Raw genomic sequence first — 21,121 nt, 5'->3', positions numbered from 1 at the left:
TGTGTTGCCTGGCAGAAACTTCCTCCCCGCTAGAGCCAGAATTTCTCACGATGCAAAATGCTCCCGCCGTCGCCTGACTTACAAGGAAGAATATATACATAAAACATGTTTTTAAGCTAAATATCACGGCCTTGATAAAAGCAACAGAAAAATTGCTAGAAGATCCACATAAAATATTTCATGAGATTTCTCTTCCTTTGGTACTGTCGTTGATTTTTTCACACACCCAACACCTCCTATTTTTTTTTCTTCACAAACGCCCAATTCATAGTCATTTTAGCTCTAACGTTACATTCATATACACTAAATACCAACTTACACACACACCGATAAAATTCTGGATAAGTCATTGGATACTGAAATCTAGCTCTGTCTCTACAGTCTGTCTCGGGAATCTGTGGAGGAAGGTCTCTCATAACGGTAGGAAAGCGGAGAGAGTGAATGGACGGAGGAAAGCAGTGCCCGCTGCTCCAAACAGCTGGTAGCTGCAGCCCGGTTTTTCTTTCCATGTTATCACTTCCCATCAAACGAGTTGTTATCAATAATTAGATTTTGATTATTACCTAACACTTGGTTTCCAGCCCTCGCGAATCACTACTTGCGCAGAGATTTGTTTTCTTTCGTTTCCGAAACATAGTGTATAAGCAGTATGCACAACCTAGTAAATGCAATATGCTTCTAAATAACATCTAGTATTATCTTGACCTAAAAGATGACAGCACAAGTACTTGACTACTTAGTTTAGTCTATACCTGAAAGATGGCATCACAATTAGTCCTTGCCAAATGTGGATATCCATTAATATCATGTTTCATTATTCACAATGCCGATGCTTAGTTATTAAAAATGTTATTTTGCTTTGCACAAAGTCACAAACAATATTTTCCAAAGTTCGATACCCATGGAAGCACATTGTACAGTGGTTCGTATCCCACTTTAAACTGTACATTAAGTCCCGATTGGCCTATCTGTGCGTAAGGTGGACTTAAAAGAAAAACTAAAATGCATAGAAGATAGGATAATTACATCTTAGGAAGGCACAATGGCCAAAATTCGGTTTCGTTTGATTTTTGTTACTTAGCCTCGCTTTTCTTCCACTTATGGCTAATCGCCACCATAAGGGTGGGTAATGATAAGAAGGAATTTTGAAGGGTTTCGAACTCGGGTCCCCTAGCGTCGTAGCACGCTATGATAATCATTTCAACAAGGAAGTCGGCAGAATTAGTTTTAGAAAACTACAGAAAGAAAACAATCAGGATCAATTTCAGTACCGAGTGATATGGACAGATGCAAGGATCATCCTGGATTGTTCTCTTATATTTCTTCCTGTGATTCGTTGCTCGTTTCTTCTTCCGAGTGAGAAGACGTGAGACGTTTAATAACTCTATCCCAAACAATGTTTGTTGCTCGGAAATGTCTCCAGGGTTACGCAGTGCAGTTTGCAAAGCCCGCATGCACTTGAGTTCATCCCCTTTCGGCGGCGCCTTAAAGAGGACGCCGCTTGCAGCCAACTTCGATCGCCATGTAATTATGTTGCTTCCCTAACGCAAGGGCCGCGTATCTGATCCTTTCACCGCAGAGCGAAGACTCCGCAATATCAAAGGGTTTGGAAGCCAAGCGCCGTGCAATTTTCCTCATTTGGAAAGCCTTTCCGAGAACAAGGCCACACTCTAATTTCCACATTAGTCACGAAATGGCGAGGAAACTGGCGCACTCGTCGCATTGCTGGTCTGGTGATAACGCTTATTATGCATTCCCTTAGCAGCTCCTGCTTACGGCTTCGACGGACTAGGTTCGAGGCAATTGAACGAATTGTAACGCCATTTCCGCATCTTTCCAGCGCGTTGTTATTTACACGTTCGTTGCTAGAACAGCTACGTCGGAACTGGTGTGATTCACTTCTATGTTGTACAGTCACGGACACTTCTGTGTTGTTACTATACCACTGAAAATAATGGTGTAGTTACAAGCCAAAAGTGCCCATGACTGTACATCTCTACCTGAGAAAAATTCTCAGGGAATAGAGTACTGGCAACATAGCATAGCAAATAAAATAAAATATAGCTGAAGTAGAAGTCCGTGTAGACTCTATCCCGGAAATCTCTGGAGCAAGGACGAGGATAACTCTAGAGAAAGCAGGTGGGCGGAGTGATGCGAAGAGCTGGTATCTGCAGCGGCTTTGCCTTCTCAATGCAATCCTGTCCCCTCTCACGCCTTCATTGCTCAAGCCCTCTCGAGTTACTACTTCCGCAGAGACCTCTCCTTCGATAGCTCGCTCCAGAGATTCCAGGGACAGAGTATAGTGACTCGAGAAGGCTCGACCAGTTTCTTTCATCCCTTCTCTACCGTTATGCGCAGCCTTGTTCCAAAGATTCTCGAGACTGAGTGTTAAACGGATTGACAAAAGTTGCCATCTGCATTATCCAAAGTGTAACGGCACAACACACTTATATTAGCTCTTACCATATTAAAATTAGAATAAGTGTCTCATTTCTTCTCTAACCTAATCATTATTTCGTTCTATCGCGAGAAATCATTCATTAAAAGTGAAACTTTGTGTTGCAACACTGTAGGAATTGATCCGCGATTTTCAACCTTACGGCCACGGTAAGATCACTGCAGGAAGACTGGGGAAAATAGCATTATGCACGTTGAAAGGCTCATGGGAGGAGGATACTCTCTCCATTCGAAGATGCAATAAACGAATGCAGATCCTTACTTATTATTAGAAATCCAGACCTGGGTCGGAGCTGGTAGGTTTAAGGTAAGATGCTGATATAACAGTCTTGTGTTGGCAGTGTGCACCATTTAATAGATTTGCAGGAAAGCACTAGACATGGAAACCTGTTTCAAATTTGGTAGACTTCGCAACGTCTCCTGCGTCAAGAAGCCTACTTAGTTAGAATCGTAGTGCTTCCTTATAGCACTACCACTACACGTAGCAGAAGCAACCTAATACTATTTTTTCAGTCATACGTATTTCATCTTCTCTTGATTCTCCTCAATTTCTCTATCCCTTCTTTCCTCATTCGCATTACTACAATTTGTATCCCCTCAATACCATTTCGTGCAAATTAACTTACTCGCTTTTAGTTCCGTTTTGCTTGCACAATCTCCTTTTCTTCCTTTTTCTGGCACGTCTCATTCTCGCTCAATAACGCTCTCCCACTTCTTTGCCCATGTTCAAATCCTATCAAATATTATTCCAGGGAATACCAGTTTGCCTGGTATTACTCCAATTCCCTTCAGCTTTTGGCTCTCTACTTTGTATTCCTATCCTAACCATCAATAACATGCTTTCCATATCTCGAACACTTCAGGTTAATCGAAGTATCTCAAAATTACAGTCTCATATCCTGATAACTATTGCATATTAAAACATTTTTCCCAGTTTTCTTTCATCTCTCAGAATCCATTCAATTAATTTCCAATTCTGAATAACTCCAATCATCTCCATCTTCCAGAGAATATTGCCAAATCACTGGTTTTAACCTTAAACACTTTATTTCTTCCCTTTCATTGCCGTTCAATTTATCTCCACTTAGCTTCATTTCATTCAGTAATTTTTTGAGATCTTGAATTGCTACTTTGCGGTAGTTCCAAATTATTCCCTTACACTTTTCAGTTATCTTGCTCAAGACGTTATATTGAAATTGAATTCAAGTTTCGTTTCCACTTCCTCAGTGATAAAAATTTGTAAATTTTTCTTTCCCATCTTCAACGTTTACCTTCTACTCTAACAATGGAGTGAAGACAATTTGAGTTCTTCTTTTGAATCAACATAAAATGCTCTACAATCGAAGAAATATTTATTTCACCTTTACACAACGTATTTTGCACTTTGGATATAAGTACTTATATTACGTACAAAATTTATGGGAAATGATGGCTTTCTGATGAACACCTTTGTTAGTAATACTAGATGTTGCACTAGACGTTCTCAGAGCTTGTGCATGATTCTTGATATGACCCAAGCGCTGATCTTCACAATTTCCTATCGACTTCGTGTCTTTAGTTCTTCAACACTTCCCACTTCGGATGAAAATACTACCTTTCAAGGGTTTTTCCGATAGCGTAGTAGCAATGTCGCTTTTAATCAAGGGGTCCCTAGTTCGATTACCAGCATACAGTGGTTCTGGTTCAACTTTAAACTGTTGGTCCAGTTCCGATTAGCCTGTGCATAAAGTGAACTTAAAACTCAAAACCATTTCATTTGCCAACGTCTGAACTAGACAGGGTAGTTTACAATAGGGAATTAAATGTATCCAGCAAAGTTTAGTAGCTGACTTCTCTTGGGGAGTGTTCAGCACTTCGCTCTACGATACGAAGTGTCCCAGGTTCGAATCCCGGCTTGGGCACAGTTGTTCTCTGTGAGTGTACCTTCATCTTCATCGTTACTCATCCTCATCTTCGCGATTAGCCAAAGGTGGCAGAAAAGCGAAGAAAAATAACCAATCAATCACTAAAGTTTGGAAAAGTTATTTTTTAATAGATTAATTCACAAATACTCTAATTAGAACAGAAATTGTGGTTTCAAGTTGTATAATTGAATCCGGGAACAAGTATTGTAGAGTTAAGTTCATTGTGACTAAACTTATCACTCTTTGGTTTACCAAAAATCTCCAGTGGAGCAAAGTTTCAAAAACTTCCTCAGTGTTGACATAATCTCCAAACGCCGTTGAACGTTGGGAGAATAGCCCCAGACCACCGTAGTCCATCACTATCCCATTTCAAGAATTCTACTATCTGAAAATAATTCCAAAAGCGTTGATAAATAAAGAGAGACTCTCCATCTCTACAATGCTGAGAAACGCTTTAAATCCACTGGGATGAAACTTACCACACTTAATCGTTGTTTGTCAGGGCGAGGTTATTGTTTGCTCTCGCGGTGTTTTCCAAGAGAACTTTTGTAAACGGAAGATTCAAGCGAGAAGGACTCTTTCCTGAATTGTTTCCAAGGCTTTTCACTTCGACAAACATTGCATGCTTTTTTTCTTTTGTGTGGAAAAATAGAACTTTTTGCGAATATTGCCTCCTTTATTGCTTATATCTCGTATTTTCTCTTGGCAGTGGGATTTTCCTTCTATTGGATAACGCTTGCACATAATCGAAATATACACCAGAAACGGGTAATTGAAATCTAGTACAGAATCTTGAAATGAGCGTCAAATGTATGAAGACCGCCATCGACAACCATTGCTGATTCATAGATACTGGTCTTTATTAAATATACTGAGTATAACAATATTTGGCATTAAAAAAAAAATATCTCTTCCATTAGGTAGGCTTGTACTCGGAATGCACTCAAATGCCAACCTGTCTTCCACGTAGTACACTCTAGGCTGGAAAATGTGCTGAGTAGGCTCTGGCGCCTCGACTTACAGCTGGTGTTGTGTCGGGCATATGCCTTTGTCATTGTCCTCTCATCCATATCACACCACCATTCATTCCTATCGTTGCGATTAGCGAAAAGTGCCAGAAAATCGGAGTATAATAAACTAAATGAACTCTTCTTTTCAGTAGGTTTCAAGTCGATTTTGGCTAATCACGAGATAATAATGGTAAAATTGATGATAGGGTATTTAGAAAGGAACATCCAGAACCTTCAGTGGAGAGGTAGTGAGTCAGCCAACCAACGCGATCGGCCAAGAAGTGGGCACACTAAAGAAGTAATTTTGCATTCGTGAGGCACTATTGGTTCTTTCAATTTACGTGATTTAACAATCTTTTATTTTCTTTTTTCGCATTCGACGTAATCTTCACATGTTATCTTACATTATACTAGATTTAAACTTTCATCATTTGTGTGTGTGTCCATTTCTATATGAATGGCTTATTGCAGAAAGGGACCTGAGTCACTTTTACACAATTCTGAGAAAAACAATGAAAAATCGTATAATATTAATAGTGTAAGAAAGAAATGTGCCGTTGTTGGCTCAAATATTCAACATAATGAATAGTTAATTTTGCAACCCTGAATGCTCCCCCCTGCAATATGCTGCTAGACACAGTGGAGATGAAAAAATTAACTCCGATACCTCAGAAATGTGACTCAGGTCCCTTTCTGCAATAAGCCATTCATATATATCTTCTAGTAAAATTCTAAAAATCTCTCGTCTAGAAGCAAAATTTGTACCACATTTCTCTATATGGATACACTGCAAGAGTTGATGAACGGCATTACTTGGGCTTCAGTTGACCATCCCATTCGCTCGCCCTCTGCCGGCTCCTCGGCCGGGCAGTTGCTCCGTACTTTGATAACTGTCAACAAACCGGAAGCCCCGAATGCGAAATTAGTTCGGGAAGTTCCGACCGTGTTTCGATATCCACCCCGTTCCCATCCTTTAAGTTCAAGGCCCCCTGGAGACTGGATTTGGAAGCAGACTCGCTAATCGAAATTTTGATGAAGATGATATATCGATGCGTAGATACGGTCCGGTAGGTTTCGGAGTTTGGTTTATATGCACGAGGATATGATTCGATCATACGTAACTATTTTCTGGAGATCGCTCATTCTCCAACTTCCTCACAATGCTTGCATGAAAGGAGTTTCATGTTCCTTTAGCTCATATACACGTAAAGGTGTCAATTATATCGACATTGACGTCATTGGAAACGTAGACCCTCACAATAGCATGGTCCAAAATTGCCAAAAGGTGAGTATTTAGCAGACCTAAAACACACCACACGAAGTTTGGGAGCCGAGCGACCAATAGCTCTGAGCTCAAGTTAAAGAAAAAAGTTTAAAGTGATCGGACCCTTTGAAGGTCTTAGTGCACGTTCGGCGGGGATGCCTACATTACAGGCGTGCAATACTTATGGGAAGAATTAAAATGTGTGGGGCATGACCCGAGTCCCAAATTAAGTTTGGGTGTTCTTAGGTCTATTGGAATCAAACTGGCGGATTACTTTACCCTTAAGAGAACGGGAATTTTTGCAAATGTTGGACAGGCTACCCTCATAAGTCCTCCACAACTGGTTATTTGATCTACAAATATTGGTGGTCTCGACAAATGAAACATTGGGAAGTTCGGAGATTGCTCAGGAGATGGGCGATGTACAGTTACTAACACTTCTAGGTTGTAATGATCCCACTCAAAGCCAATAATGTTGTTCAAAAACACAGAAGTGTCTGTGACTGTACTTATTGAATTGACGTCTTTCAATGTCTCGGACACATGCAGTCACACTTTTGTTAACGTTTTAACAATTCCGTTTCATTAATCCTGTCGAGACAGGTGTGTAAAAATTACAATTTGTTTCATGGTTTGTGAAAATTAATCCAATGTTCCAATGAAAACGCATAGGTTTAAAGGATATTTTCCAATTTAGGATTCTTAAATCCTAAAATCGAAGCCTCTACTTAAATTCGAGCAAACAGAATTACAAAGTTGCACGAATTCCATTCGATGCAGGATCCTCATCTTTGCGTGTCATGAACAACATATATTTGAGATAAAGTTATGTCTGCTGGATGAATCGCCTTTTCCCCTTGGTTTCCAGAACTCCAGGTTCAGTTGCTCCTCATGAACGCTCAAAGCACCCTTGGCATTTTCTCCTCCCGCATTGAATATATCAGAAACGCACTCCGGGAAGGTGACTCATAACAATGCAATGAAGCTTCCTTGGGCGACGGTGACTTACAAACAATTAGAGTTCCTGAAACAGTGCCTCACTTTGCAGAAAGTTCAAGCACAAAGAGGGCGGGGAGGCTCATTCTCTTCTTTCCTCTTTTGTCGGTCGATGAGCTTTTCATTCCCCTTTGTGAGAATGTTCCTCATTACATGCTCAGGGTTTTTACTCAAAGCTCCAGTAACATCGTAGCATACATAATGGATGCTTTGGAGACGAAGGGACTTTCTCTCTCTCCTCTTCCGCTTCTTTAGGCCCTCCCGAGCCTAAAATATAGATGTCCTTGTTTAACGTTTAATTAGGTTCCACTTTTCTTTTACTTTTTTCCTCGGTCCCCTGTTTCGTATTCTGAACTTCATATTTTCAACTCCATTCTTAATTTACAATAAAACTTTTCTGCAGGGTTAACTCTGTCGGTTAGTTTTTCGCCCCGCCCACACACTATTCTGTGATGACGCACTGGCTCACAAATAAAGCGCTCTGGACTGTGTTGTTTTATATTTTTCTCCACTGTTGCTCAGTGCGCACTCATCTGATTACGAGAGCAGAGAATAATCTAGTATGGTTCTCATTTGTCCCCTTCTTTCGCCGGGCTGAGTGTGAAGTTGAAAGGTTAATGCTGCATTCGTGCCCGTATAACAAAAAGACTGATATAACTTTTCCAACTTATATTTTGTTTTAACTTCTATCAGGCAAGCTGATTGAAAGATAAAAAGTTCAACTTTGTGGTTTCAGTTTGTTTGCATTAGTTTGACTTAGTGTGAACTTAAAAAGCAAGATAGAAAATTCAATATCATGGTTTCAGTTTGTTTGCAGCAGTTCGACTGATTTTGAACTGAGCAAGATGATGGAAAGTTCAGTATCATGGTTTCAGTTTGTTTACAACAGTTCAACTCTCAACTGAGCAGCATGATAGAAAGTTCAATAGCGTGGTTGCAGCTTGTTTACATTAGTTCTAATTAATATCAGCACGTACATGATGTGAGATAAAAACATAGATACAAACGTGCAGTTTGGCACGATAAATAGAAATTCAAGGTGTCTATAGTATTACTAACAATATTAAGAAACTTGTTACTGATAAAGATTAGACATTTGAAGATGTTTATCACTTTTCACATGTTGCCCATGAGGAAATATGCTTTACTTTCACGCTAAGAATAATAGAATGTCCTATATTTAGTCATTCTGAATCCGATACACATGTACATTTGGATTAACGGTGGCTTTCAAATATCGTCAATTGCTCACATATTAAAGGATTAAAAGATCTAACAAGTTTCCGGAAAATAGTAATTTAGTTATTAAAATCTTTGTTCAGGTAGCAAGAAAACAAGTATGAGGTTGAGTTACCTCTATTCACGAACACACTTGCCTAGATTAGTAAATTCTTCAGCAGCCGCCCAGAACACCATTTCATCCCACTAATTTCTCTAAGTATACATTATTATAGTGCATTAAAACGCACTAAATAGCACAATGCATCCCATTAATGACAGAGAAGTTACCAAAAGCTGACTGGCTGATGCAAGTCACGTGGCATTTTCTTCCACTGTGCACCAACTTTCTGATGTACTATTTTTCCTAATGACATATACCTGGTATGAAATAAACAATATTCCAAGTAACTTTTACAATTTAAAGAAGCCATATAACATTGGTAACTTTCATTAGGTTAATACCTATGAAGGTAAGAATGAGTTGCGTATTCTAACAACTCAAAAGTATACATTTAAAAATAAAATCATCAGATTTTGCAACAGAAAAATCCATTTCCTCACCATTCCGAGTAAACAGAACATTAGGGCTTACAATTACAAGTGTTTACTTCTGGGAAAAAATCCAGTTAAGGAAGATAAAAAAAAGATATTCAATTAGAAAACAAACTACCCTCGTACATAATAAATATGGGTTTTTAATGCGGGTTTTCCGTTTTATGGAACACATTAAACATTCCAGATACGACGGCAGTTGTAAACAGGATGAGTTCCCTAAACGACAACAACAGGAGAAGGTTTATGAATATCGCATGCAGTTGACCCCTCCTTCATATCAAACTCTGCGTCGGGTTATCTCGGCGAGAAATCCGTTGCGAACCGACAATGTCCTGCATATTGCACGGATTTTCCGACAAATGTTCATCGCAGCGGATTGTCAGTCAAATCTGGAGCAGGAATGAAAGACTCAATTCCCGTTATCATTCACTGTGATGGTGTTAAATTTGTATACCCATGATTTTGTGCGGTAGAGTGTTCTGTGACAATTAAGTTTCGAAATTACGTCAAGAGGCTGACGTCAATGGGAATTTTGTTTGTGGTATGGTTAGTATAGCGCAGTGCTGTGTGGAACAGCAGGTCCTTGTTGAACCTGATTTCATACAATTTATAACCATCAATACAACTCCATCGTTAGTTACAACTTTATAGGTTGACATTGTAAGTAAAGCAAAGTCAAATGTCTGTGCAACATCCGTCCTCTTAAAAAAAAAAAACTATTCTAGCATCGTCAGCAGCTGTAACTGTCGCTATTGTAGAAAATGTAAACACTGCCCCGGGAATCTCTGGAGCGCGAACAGAAACAAGTTCTCGGCGCAAGTAGTGACTCGAGAGAGCTCGAACAATGAACGCTTGAGGGGGAAGTGAGTGCATGGAGGGGAAACGTAGCTGTAGCTTTCACTACTTTGCTTCGCGCACTCGCTTACTCCCCTTCTCTACGGTTATGCTCGGCCTTGCTCCACAGATTCCCTAGACAGAGTGTAATCTTTGAGAGTGGTTTCGAGTGTCAGTGGATGCTGTATTCTGACTTAGTAATGTAGTTTTATCCCTTTAGTTTTTCGTCAGTTCGTTCTGTATTTTAGTATCAAAATATTCGAGAAGTTGTCAAATAATGATTGGTTGTGCCGTCCCTGTTTCAATTTCCGGTCGGAGTTCCAAAATGTCGATGTTGGTCCGTATCGTGAAGCAATTAAAGAGGTCGAAACCCAAAAGAAGAAGAGGTTTCCATTCTAGAAAACAAAAGCGATGGAACTCGATGGCTGACTGAACATTTCTTCCACTGCTTGTTGAGTGTCCTATGGATGTAACATTTTCTGTGAACCTTGAGCTAAGTATTCAGTTAGCAAGAGGGCAATGCATTTGCGCACAGCATCAGTCAGCATTGTCACGTGTTATTCAACCCCCTTACCCACACTGGCCGCACACGCATTTGGGAGTTGTCAGTTTACTGTTTCTGCGGTGATGCATTACGGAGTATGGACCCCGGCATGGAATGACAAATGTTGCAGACCGACACTTGACATTTGTCATTTCGGTGTGCCCTACTCTCGCGCACATACCGCAATAAAATCAACAAATATCGCATAGCATAGTGCGGCAAGAGGCGGCAACATCTATTTTCTTCTACGAAACTGGTGCTTCAAGCGCAGCTCTATTATAGCGAAAAGTTCTAGTTGATTGGGAAGATCGGAATCTCTACGTCAAGACTAGGATAGAGAAAATCCAAGAACGACACCCAGATTTTTCTCAATACCAAATCGAAACCGGTCCTTATCCTTGAAGAATGGGCTACCCATGGGTGCGAGGTCCCTCCTCGAACTCTTAAAAATTCCGTTGTTGAACAGCTCCGTTTTTCTTCATTTCAGGAGCTCTCCTTCCCCTTGGTCTACTGTTTCTCTTTGTCCCTTTCCAGGACCTCCCCCCCTTTTCCCTCCTCCCCGTTTCCATCCAGAGCTTACCCCGAGATATTCACCCTTCCTGTGGGAATACTGGGTCAGGAGAACGGATTGCTTTCTTACGGCTCAAAGACTAACTTTCAATTTCTTGAGCAGAATGCTGCGACCTCCCTTGGGGGTCAAGGCCGCGTAGCTTATGGCGCTGGCGGGGAACGGGTCGACGCCCTCAATTTATGAGTCGCCCCTCGAAAGAATGTTTTCATCTCAATTTTTCTGACGTCATATTTCTCGTTTATTATACATGTAGATCGTCTCGGGAAGATTTGTCCTTTCTGTTGTCTGGCCAGTTTGGTCTATTTGTACAACGTCAGGTTTTCAGATTTAACGTTAGAATAGAATAGAGCGAGCGGATTTATTTTAGTTTGCTTATCTACCACTTTTGGCTAATCGCGAAGAGTTAGATGGGTGGTGATATGATGAAATTGATGAAAGGAGATTCGCAAGAAGTCCAGGACGGGATCGAAACCCCTGGCGCCGTAGCGCGTTGTGCTAACAACTAGGTTTCGAAGGCCGAAAAAATAGAATAAAATACACACAATTGCTCACAGGAAATTTGTCTTTAGTCATGTATTGCGAGCTTACAAAACCCTTAATATGGAGTCGGGGCTACTCATACTAACACGCATTTTTCATTAAATTACGACCAAAATTTTCAAAGTACGAGTACTAATCTTCGTACCCAACGACAACTCCGGTCTACTGGATCCAGCGATGTGCCGTAGACTATACGTTTACGTCTACATGCGTTGTCTACGTAATATAAGCGTAGATTACATTGGGTTGTAGTTTACATAGACTACGTAGACAATCTTAAGTGCATTAAAATTAATTTTCAAGGATTTAATTTAAAAAAGTGACATTTTCAACTGTATTGATTCCTAATGAAATGAAAAGAATCCTATTTACAACAAAATTTCTCTTCTCTTCTATTATTAACTATGGAAGAAGATAAATAATATGCAAAAAACAAAAACAGATGTCGGTCGTGAGGCAAAAGTGGTCTTTTCCCCATAAAATACTAGAATATTTCCTATATTAGGTTTCTCCTAGGTGATAAATTGTTCGAATTTGGAAGAAAGAGTATGAAAAATTCTCCTCACACATCAGCAACTGATACGCAGTATAATTTTCTTTTAATTCCACGGCGCCCTTTGCTAAGTTATCACCTTTCGCCATGTTGTTTACACAGATTACGTAATCTACGTGTATATAGTAGTCTACGTGTAGAATGTAGACTGTCGTTGATTACGCGTAGACGCACATCACTGACTGGATCCCGTCATGCATTCCCGTTGTGGAGGATGACGATGGTTCAAATAAAGGTTTCCAATTTTTTGATATGGCCATCTCAAGGTCGCAAATCAAACAGGAGGGTTGCCAGGGCTCACAAGATGATAAAGCCTCAGTACTACATACGCCGACTGTACAAAATGGTAACAGCGCTATTCGAAACACCAAAAAAAAAGTGATTCGTCAGAACCTCGTTACGCTAATTAAGTAATATCTTTCTTCTCGCGTTGTTGACATTACGCGCAGCCCCAATGACCCAGAAACACCCTCCGACTGTGCAAAGGCTGCGTCCAACCAGCGTCTTCATCCTCTCGGAGGCTCTTAATTTAGCACGTCCTAAACATTATCACCCCCACGAGTGCGTGGGATAAGACGCAACGAGCCTGCGTACACTCTGCGCTAAGGCAGTCATTAATTTCGGAACGTATGGTTTATAAAGACGACAATTTTAGGCGCTCACCCTCCACAGCCACCGCCCTCCAAGCCACCTGTGTCTAAGTGGCTACTTTCTAATTACCCCGCTCTTAGCTTTGTTAATAATTAAGAGCGTCTCTTAAGAAATTTCAACGGACATTTTCTCAACTCTAATCTTCTACCTGGGGTACCGCAAGCATCCCCGCATATTAAGCCGAGAACATCGTTGGGCTGCTTTCACGTGTCGTTGGTGGCTCACCCAGGATGGTCACTGAGAGAATTATGGTGCAGTAGGAGCACATCCTTGGCAACAATTAAACGAGACGTGGTTATAATGTTATTAACAATGTGAAATTATGTTTAAGACGTGGTTAATTATACCTTAGGGTTCTCTGAAAGGTAAAGTACAGCACTTTAAAAGGAACACAGAAAAGAAGGAAGGATTGATTTATTGATATCGTTTATTCGATTTCGCTTTTCTGCCACAATTTGGTTACTCGCCAAGATGAGAATGAGTGATGTGATATGATGAAATTAATAAAGGGACCTCACAAAGAACATCCATGCCTACTCCGGGATTCGAACCCAGGTCCCTGGCTTCAGAGCTTCAGAACGCGCTGTGCTAACCACTCCACCACGGAGGTCGGCAACAGAAGGCATGAAAACGCCAGGAATATAATGCAGAACAAAGAAAACTAAATATAAGTACTGCTACGTGCATGAAAGCTTTAGAATATTTCTTGGGGTTTTAAGCTGAGTGTGGGTGGGTCACTGAATGGCTTTCGAAGATCTAATTGTTGAGCACAATGTATCTTGGTATCCACATATTGGGGTGAGCCTTTTTTAAGACGCTCAAGTGCCGACCTTCCTTCCACGTAAACGCAATACATCCTGAACTGCATTGTAGGCTAACAAGGCTCTGGCGTCTGGACTCACATCAGTATAATCCTTTGTGTGGCTTGTGTTGTGTCCTATCCATGTGTGTTTGTGATTGTTCTTTCTTCAATTGTGTCCTATCCATGTGTGTTTGTGATTGTTCTTTCTTCAATTGTGTCCTATCCATGTGTGTTTGTGATTGTTCTTTCTTCAATTGTGTCCTATCCATGTGTGTTTGTGATTGTTCTTTCTTCAATTGTGTCCTATCCATGTGTGTTTGTGATTGTTCTTTCTTCAATTGTGTCCTATCCATGTGCGTTTCTGATTGTTCTTTCTTCAATTTCATCTCATCACCTTTCATTCTCATCTTCGCGAAAAGTGGCTGAAAAGCTAATTGCAACCATACAGATAAATCAATCAACATTCACATATGATTACGTTACCTAAACAATAATGGAAATTGGAGTACATCCAGATTATACAATGCCAATGTTGCATTGCAAAAGTGTTACATTCCTGAGTTTAATAATGTGTGCGCCGAAATCAGACCTCCTGGGTTCGAATCTTGTAAGGTTTCTCATTATACTCATCATTATCATTTTCATTTTACACATAATACGATATTTTTTCAATTGTGACAGAGTGGATCAAGGCCACTACTGATTTCAAATCTCTCAATCATAATGTACTGCTACGAATTATCCTTCAAAACAATCAATTTTCGTCTTCTCTTCATAATGTTGGAGACAAAATTTACAAGCCAGCAACAGAGAAACATTAGTGTTGCAAATTTTAATCCGAAGCCATTATTTTCACATTAATAGCGGTGATAAAAGTATGCCAAGAAAAAAGTGATAAAAGCAGTGCAACTTCCCTTAAAATTAATCCGCTCCTGTCCAGCTGGCGACTTGCATCTCTTGGAGGCCCACGCGGAAACACGAGGGCAACAAATCTAGGAAGAAGAAAGCGAGGAAACAGAGATGTCGCCCTGGGTTGGATCGCCTCCTCCCTTTCCTCAAGGTAATTTTTCATCCGTAAGAGATGCATTGCGGTTATTCTGACTGCTGGAGTCTCCCATTTGTGGCTGATCCTCCTTATTTTTCATTCGGAGATTTTTCCCTCGAGTTTCCAAAAATCCTCCTTTGTTCGTTTCGTCTTCAGAGAGAGAGAGAGAGAGAGAGGCTGAAGACGAAGGAAGCCATCATCCCCCGTTGAGGGAGAGGGAGGGATGTATTGCTGCTGCTCCTCGGTCAATGGTACCATTCTTCTTCCATAATTGCCCACTCAACAGCCTGTTTTGAGGTTACATCTGTTCGACACTTCATTACTTAGCTACCTTCTAGGACTTTATCTGTCTCTGGTTTGTTTTTGAATTCACTCTTGAAGCTGCAAGACACTTTGTACAGATTCCTGCTCTTATACCAGGACAGCAGAATTGGTTAAAAGTCGAAAGAATTAGTGAATACAGCCGATTTCTGTGACGGGGTGGTTAACACAGCGCGCTACGACGCTACGAGTTCCGGGTTCGAATCTAGGCCTGAGCATGGGTATTCGTTGTGACTGCACCTTCTTCAATTTCATCATATCATCACTCATCTTCATCTTTGCGATTAGCAAAAAGTGGCAGAAAAGCGAAGTAAAATCAATCAAATCGGTTGTAAATCAGTCATTAGTGAATAGACTGTGTCTGAACGAGATGAAGTGAGAAAAAAGGGCGGCCTCACTTATCGCACAAGACGCTAGCGACCTTCGTGTTCTGATGTCAGAGCGGAATGTCCTCGTTGCTAGGTTAGATTAAGTTGCCTTAGCATAAACACTCTGCAAATGTATTATTTTAAAGAGAACTAAACCTAACAAGCCTAACCTAACAACGAAGGCAATTAGCCTAACAATGAAAGCAACACGAAAGTTGATGAAATCTTGTGTGATAAATGAGATCCAAAGTTAAGATAGGGTATTTATTCGATGCAATGGTTTGTGTCAGTGTTCCTGTAAATTAATGCATTGTGATATATGTAAATGCTAATATACGGACCATTCCATACCATTTCGACCAATTTTGAATAAATTTCCTGTTTCGCCATTTTTAAAAACAATAATTAAATCCACTATTTGTATATCCTTCAAGTGTTCAAAACCGACATTGAAATTTTCTTTCAGATTTCCGTTTACATCTGGCAGCCATTTTCAATTAGTCGCTTGAGATAACTTTAGCGTTGTCAGACGTTTATGAAAATCGCTGTAACTTCTGTTCGACAATTTCAAATGTAATGATTCAAAGCTCATTTTCTTCACAAATAAATTCTAGTTCGTTTTGTTTATTATCATTTTTGCTCTCAGATTAGTAGTTTCCACCCTATGCTACAGTTAATTCGATAGTTACTTTCCATAATTTCTCATATTTGGAGCACAAAATAACCATGAAGGAGGCAAAACGTTGTAAAGTTTGAGGATTATAAATACTAGTACGATAGTACAAGGCTACAGATGTTATATATACCCCATTAACACTTGACATGAGAGAAAAGCAACATTAACGTCACTTCGCAGAATACGCTCATGAGTAGGCTATTTATACATCAAGGAATTCCATTGCTTGCATAAAGAAGCACACGTGATAAATGAATGCCCAAAGTATTTAAGAAGCAGCAACAGAAAGCCACGGTGGTGAAATTTAACATATAATGCAGTTCCAAACCTTGTCATGCCCGTCATTGTTCAAATCACGACTTCAAGAGATAATTTTATGAAGAGATATTTTATGTTCATAAAAAAAGTTGATTGATATGTGAAGAATAAGGAAACAGCATATTATTCTACGTAAATAAGACTGTAAATTATTTCCTACCTGCTGCAGTGATAATGTCTAAGGCTCTCGATAGGGTCTCTGTCTCCTAAAAAGAAAAAGTTACACATAGCACATTAAGGCAGGTTTCGAGCAGAAAAATTGGGGAAAGGAACAAATTGATATGAAAATTAGTGACATGTCAAAAGAGAGTAAACAAAATCCATACATAGCAGTAAACCTATGTTTCTATTTTTATGTTTCTTACCTCCGTCTCCAAAGGTAGGTGGGCAAATATGACTCATACTCTTGTAGTGTGTAATGTGCCGAGCCGATCCGTCGTGATCAACACATATCAACAGGTGAATTACTATGAAGAGCGACGCATAGCGTTACGCAAAATTGGGAAGGAAAACATAACAACTGATGAGGGAAAACGCTCAAAATCAAAATAAAACAAATATCATCCTTTTGAAATCATCATTGCTTAGCTGCATGGCTGGGGAGAGACCTGCGCTCGATCGCCAGCTCTAAACTTCGAAGGAGACGAAGAAAGTGAGCGGAAACATCCATAGCGACACTTTAGGCTGCTCTCATACTGAACTAGGCTTCGTGGCGGTTCCTCTCTCGAACCTTTAGGCCACCCTCTGTCGTCAGCGTCCTCGAGCATAAATCGCCTTCGAAAAACTATACAATCGCAGCTATTACATTAAAAAAATCACGAAGACAAAGCGTCCATCCTCATCTTTACCTTCCTCTTTCCTTCAATCACCTTTCAATATCCTATGTCATCTGTTTCTTCACATCGGCTAAAACTCAGTGGGCTAATGGGATACTCTGACCCCTCTCAGGTACGAGTATAGTAGTACAAATACGTGGGATATGAAGCTTCGACTGTTATGTACTAAATCATTTTACAGGCTATGGGAAAAGGGAGATTTTATAAATGAATAACATCTGTTTCCGAAGAAAGGTCTGCGTCTTCAGTAGGCTTCTTTATGGGCAATTATTTTCCTGAAGATGCTTTATTTCCAAGATATTTTTATAAATTTACATCTTAGTTACAGAACATATTTCCTTCTTATAATTAAATCCATGCGACGTTTGCAGTTTATTTACATAATATGGATCAAGCTGTCATATCAGTTATATAAAGACGACCAGGCGCTTGCTTGGAACTTTATGAACGCTCCTTGACATAATGAAGCATGACTTTGACGTGACTGGCGAAGGTTTTAAGTATTGACTCCGATCTTAATATAAATTGGACATTATGGTCTGGCTTCAAGATATATGCAGAAATACAAACGGCTATAATTCGTAAAATATTAGAGACATCGACTTGATATCGGGTATGGCAACATGTTAACATGTTCACAGGGCGAAACCTAACCATGCCAGATATCAATAATGAATAACTTGATCAATAAATAATAATCATGGAGACGAAATAATCTGAACTTATTCTTCCGTATGATGGCATGTTAGCATGCCCACAGGGCGAACCTACTCATACGGCAGAATAACATTAAGTCCTGTTGCTTTATGCAAAAATTGAAAATATATTACGTATATGTTTCGAAGAAATCAAACTGAATTATCACAAAGTTGAAAGAAATCGTAAATTAACTTATTCTCACGCATGGTGACATGTTAGCATGTCCACAGGGCAAACCTACCCATGCGTCAGAATAACAGTAAGTTCTGAGTCGAAATTTAACATTATTTTGTGAAGATTTTATTTAAAATTTCAGAAAACTTCAAAATAAAGTTGAAATGAACTTATTCTTTCGTATGGTGACATGTTAGCATGTCCACAGGGCGAACCTACCCATACGACAGAATAACTATGTCTCTAAGCTAATTTGGGAACGAAGACTGAGTTCTTGAACCCTCCCATAAAGGGAGCTGAGTATTTAAGATGTTAATCCATCGGAGTCGGTGATGAAAATGCCCCAGAATTAGGTTCCGAAGCTGTATTTATATCCTCGCATGTCAAGCAGAGCGCCTCCCGTGACACAAAAGATAAACATAGCTACAGCTGTGATATGCAGAACTAATTTGTGTATAATGGCAATATTCTAAAGATTAAACAGTATGTTCCATAAGGTTCATTTTTCTATGTCTAACACAACAGTTATGATCCTTAAAGTTTCTATAATATTCTCTACTATAAAGTTGTCACATTCTTAAAACCTTCTTCCCAATGTCCATAAGGCTTATATTACTAATAACTCCAACTGAAATTTAGCTCTTATGGCTTTCATAATAGTTTGATTCTAAAACTGAGAACACATATTTTTGACTAATTGTCAACAATGAAAGATTTTGCTTTCAAGAAGCTTGCAAATAACAAATACTAAACTTCTCGAATGAGAGAATTAGGTCATTAGTTCAACTATTAAATATCTCATCTTTCATAATGTTTTTATAGTGAATATAAAAAGTAAAATAATTAAGAATAATATTAAATATGACCGAATCTTTGATATGGTTCGGGAGGATCATATCAATATCCCCCCTGGTCAAATAATAATTTCTTCGGCGTAGTTAACGAAGAAGGAGAAATTATTTCAGCTCACAAATCTATATATGAACCTTTTTCCCATAAAATGTAAATAATGACTTATTCACTCTTCAGACTATAAGTACTTATATACATGTATAATGAGAGATGCATTTGTATAGACGTCAGATATTTACAATACGCTCAACTTAACCTACACATAGACTAACACACATATAGACCAGTACGCACATAGATTAATATACACTTAAATTAAGATACACATAGACTAACACATATATAGACAAAGATGCAGATCTGTATTCACTCATACACGCACACCCATTTACTTACACCTATTTATTTACATCTATTCACAAGCATATATACATATTTATATAAGTGCCTGCTGTTTATGCCCCACAGTTAGTGCTTTCAAATGTTTTTGCGTCTGAGGCTTGCGAATCCATTTCTTACATTGACATAGCGTAGAATTCGCCTCTTAGCAGCGGACTTACTATAAACGGTGCAAAATTTCTGCATGACTTCGTGCACTAAGTCATCGAATTTTAACTGCCTTTCCCCCAATCTGCTTTCAATAACACACTTAAAGTCTTTATTGGGTTCCATCTGGTTTACGGTATGACCACCAATCTGAATCGTCTCACTTGCACCATTGTCGCATCCGATCGGCACTCAATCTTATTCTTCTAGAAACTTGTCCTCTATAGTATCATTCGTCAAAATACTTAATATCTGGTCAAATTCTATGTCCAGATTAGGCGATAAACACAAACTGACCATATCGTCACTATCCACAGGGTACACATTTCCTGCAGTTGCAACGTCAAAGGTGGTTATTTCCTCGGATGTTATTTTTGGGGCATTAGTCCAAGCACTTGGATTCTCTGTAGCTACAGCAACGTCTGGAAATTGAGGTTCAGGATGTCCTTCCAGTTCCAATGGATCGATTCCAGCCTCCTTCATTTCCGGGTTTCTAGTCTGGGTTGACCTTTCTACGCACTCACTGGATCTTCGCATATCCTTGGCTGCGCTCAGCTGATCTTGCATCCAGGATTTAAGATTGTCAAACTGGAAATTTAATTGTTGTGACAACGTCTCGGTGGCACGAGAAATTTCGTGGCTGACGTGACCTTTTATTCTATCTTCCATCTTGTGGATTTGCTCTTCAACCACAGTTAACATGGATGTCTCCAATTGAATCTCTCGATATAGCTCCCTTTCAGCTTGCTCGAATTGTTGATGCCAGTCTCTATACTTCTGGGAGTTGATGTTATCTAATTCTCGCTTCATTCTCAATGCCTGTCTCTCGTTATGTCCTTTATACCTCTGGTCAATGATAGCCGACTTTAAATTCAAAGGGTCGGTATTATACACTTGTGCAGCATGATAAACACGGGAACTGCCTAGATCCATATCGTTTAGACAAGCACTTAATAAGAGTTAAAGAGGATCGTGACCAACTTGTCCAACTTTCTGAGAAAGAATGACAACAATGGGATGCGTCGCGGCTTAATACAGTAGAAGCTCAATAGCTTTCTTTTTATCAAATATACTTTGAATCCTGTCTTCCTCTTTTTCGTTCCATATGCTCACTAAATAAACCAAATTTGCCCTTATACATATTTTTCCAAATGATCCTTCTCCCATGCCTTGCGCTGAAGTTTAATACATTGTTGTTTAGCATCTTTATAAATAAATTAGAAGCTCTGGAATTTCGTGATCTTGTACACAAATGAAGTTCTTTCTATATCAATGTCACGACAACAATCGGTAACATTTAGTCCTAACTCGAAGTAAGATTTTTACTTGTGCTATGCAAATGCTTCTTGTCCATATCGAAACAAAATATAACTGTGCTTTTCTA

The sequence above is a fragment of the Lepisma saccharinum genome, chromosome 1, assembly GCF_977018435.1.
Source record: "Lepisma saccharinum chromosome 1, izLepSacc3.1, whole genome shotgun sequence".
Lineage (NCBI taxonomy): Eukaryota > Metazoa > Arthropoda > Insecta > Zygentoma > Lepismatidae > Lepisma > Lepisma saccharinum.
Note: the sequence above shows the minus strand (reverse complement) of the source record.